Raw genomic sequence first — 3,477 nt, 5'->3', positions numbered from 1 at the left:
AGCCGGCCACCGTTATCGGAAGCCTCCTCTGCCCCTTCAAAGACAGCCATCCTACAGAAAAGGCCCAAGGCGTGGTATGGAAAATAACCTGCTTCGAGTGCTTGGTATCGTAGGCTGTGAAAACCAATGAAGGCAAATTTAAAAGTCGCGGGAGGATGTTAATGGTTCCCTGGAAATGGCACCCTCTTCTTACACCCGCGGTCGGTGCAACTCCCCCGGAGCCGTACCTCGAAGAAGTTTGCCAATCGCTTCATAGACAACAGTTGACGAAAATACAAGTAATCTAAAAATGTTGCGGGCCCGGCGATTGCTATCTAATCTCTCAAGTACCGGAACTGCAACCGGCAGAATTAAAGGCAAAGAGAGAGGATACCGAGAAGTACATAGGAGAGCGACAGCAAAAAAATAAAAAGGCGGAGGTAGGCTTGCACCCCATATGCAAAAAAAAAAAAAATTATGTTCGCGCCACTCGTCCGAAAGTGCCTATAAGTGCTGTTGCACATATTCGCAACACGGTAAATTCACTGCGTATTCAGGGTCGCGTGCACGTAGTGTCCTGTCACTATTTAATCTTGGGACTGCCACATTGCACAAGCGGGCTGGGTGGACAGCCCAGCCGCCGCGCTGGAGAAACCCAGTAAGCTTTGAAACCTCATACGACAATAACTTCCGTTCATTTCTCAGCAAATTTAAATCGTAATCAAGAACATTTAATTAATGTTTGACTCTTGATTGCTGCTCTGGGTAACGGCGTATTTACTTGCATGCCGAACAGATGGCGCAGTCTTCAGAATACTTCCCAGCATGCCATTCTATGAAGTCTTCGTTAGCGGTTCATAGTTAACGTACACCATTGATATAATTGCCGAAACTAGCATCGATTACAGCAATGGTAAAGCCCTTATCGACGGCGAACAATCGAATCATGGGATGCACTTTACCAACTTAAAAAACAATTTTGTGAACTACCACACTACTAATTGTTACATTGGACAAATCACCTACTGCCATAAAACGCAGCATCAGGTTTTCCGCCTGGCACTTACAACATTCACTTCAAGGCATCCGTGCTGCACTTTCTCCACATCGACAAAACTTTCGAAGAGCTGTCTGCTATTGAGCCTAATAATATTACTGTTCAAATGTAGTCATTAATACAGGATTTTGATATTTTCAATGCACAGTGCAAGACCCATATACAAGTATCGGTGAGTGAGCTCTAAGTATTAGCTTCCGGGAATTTCATTCCCTCGGAGTTTAGGAGTTTCATTGTTTTGCACTGTTAATGCGCACGCAATTCCACTATCACCAATGTCCGTGTGGTCACTGTACGCGCTTAATTAAAATATACCTGTCAAGCAAAAGAGTCTCCTTATAGTTTCCTCTATATACCTCATAGAAGGCATGCGCTATCTTGTAGCATTTTATGTAGCAGCCCATTGTCATAGCCTCACTCAGATGGGGGCACTTTTGATAAAAGTGTGCATTCGTACGGCACGGCTCAACCTCCCAAAGCAAACTACCAAAACAGGGACACTGCAGCAAAGCGCGGCCGGTCTCGACAGGAGCGCGCGCTTTTCTTCTTACGGCCTTCGCAAAGGGGTCTGTTTCCGCCTCCCGCCGCACCTCGGTGGTGTCGCCACTGCCCCACCGCTCCGCCGCTGAACGCGCGATCGCTCCCAATCCGCCTTTTTCATTTTCCTGTGCTGCCACCTCGCGTACAACGCTGGAAGATCACTGGTAGGGTACTGCGCGCCCAGCACGGCCGGACTGAGTGCCGCTGCGGAGCACGTTTTGTTGGAATCTGTCAACGATGGCGTGTCCTGGGCAGCACCTGGTACCTGGAGGATTTCTAGGGTTGACTGATGGCTGGGTGCGAAGTCCGAGGCAGGCTGCAGTGCCCACCGAAGAGCAAATTCTTCAGTATCTCCGATCATCCGGCATGCGATGCGAACACCAGCTGCGCAAGGGCCGCCGCTTCAGAGATGAAGGCTACATTCGGAACTTAATGTTCAATGAAATATCCCCGATCAGTGAGGCTGGCGTTTTCCGCTGTATATGCCTACCATCCATGAAAGGTGGATACTACATCGTGCACGCCGTAATACAGAAAACGACTGGGCACAACAGTTTTCACAAGCAATCGTTGTGCTCAAGCGCTGCAGAATAGCTACACGAGCTATAAAAGCACAAGCGTACTCGCAACAAAGCAGCTCTGCTAGCATTTCACTGTATTTTCCCACAACACACCGCTGCATAGGTTAAGCAAGCATGCGCGTCCATAAAGACGAGCGCGAGAGGCGCACATTGAGCCATTCCGGCGATACCACGCAGAGCTCTTCATCGTGGATATGATTCGAACACACGCATAACGCACCTTCTTCTTCTTCTGCCTCTTAATACATGGCACATACCCACACGGGGGGATTGGCCAGGGTGTAGTGGCATAAACAAGGAAATTTCCATAGGAGATTATGACAAAATTTTAGCACCATGTGTGAGTGCTCTCGTAGCTTCTTTTTCGTTGCCCGCTCCATCGCGCGTTGAAAGCGGCTCACAGCACTTGCCCATTTGGCCTTCTTGCTTGAGAAAACAAAAAGCGTCGGAACGAAGTCTGGGTGCCGCGGTGACATTCGAGGCCTTCCTGCCCACGAATAAAACACTTCGTGATAGGCTGCACACGCATTTAACCACAGTACCTCGTCCGTACATGTCACAAAGTGATTCCCGAATAGTCTTGACGTGGCCGACGGTGCCCAAGGGCGGCCATGATCGTCGAGCCGGCGAACTGCTTTTATCCACGCTTCGCGTCGAAGGCTTTCCCGGGAAGCGCTCGGAAAGCGAAAAAATCCGAGTTTGCTTCCGTTTACATGTTGGGCATTGCAGCCGTATGCAACACATTTCGTAGGTATCGCCAAATGCGTCGCGCTGAACGCCCGACGGCTGCAGCAACGCACCCCGCGTAAGAAGCCGGTTTGTTTACACTTCCACGGCCGGTCTTGAGTGGAGCGCGCGACCCTTCCAATATGTTTCGCGACACCGCCGCCAGGGGATGGGCGCATGCGCAGTCGCGTCGTGAAAAAAGGCGGATTCGGCGCGCGTCAGTGGTAGCTGTCAAGCCTTTATATTTTGCCCCTTACGCTTTACGCAAAGACCGCGTAGTCAGCCCCTTTCCCATGGGCGAAATCTGAAACAACGGATTAACGTTTGCGAGCTCACTCCTTGAGCCCGACTGCGTATGGTCGAACGTATGCTTCGAGCACAGACGTCAACACGTTCTACCCTTATATTTGGCTAAAAAGCAACGCTTTCAGCTTCTATTGTTCGTCTTCCGGTAGGTCAGAATGAGCGTGTAGAATGATATGCGGCATGTAATACTTGGATGGCGAGTTTCAAGGAGTAAAGGATTCTGCAGAGCAAATATAGGTGCTGAAATTTCAAGCGCAGCTGCTTTAAGTATGCACAGCAGCGGCATTA

The sequence above is a fragment of the Amblyomma americanum genome, chromosome 4 (genome assembly GCF_052857255.1).
Source record: "Amblyomma americanum isolate KBUSLIRL-KWMA chromosome 4, ASM5285725v1, whole genome shotgun sequence".
Lineage (NCBI taxonomy): Eukaryota > Metazoa > Arthropoda > Arachnida > Ixodida > Ixodidae > Amblyomma > Amblyomma americanum.
Note: the sequence above shows the minus strand (reverse complement) of the source record.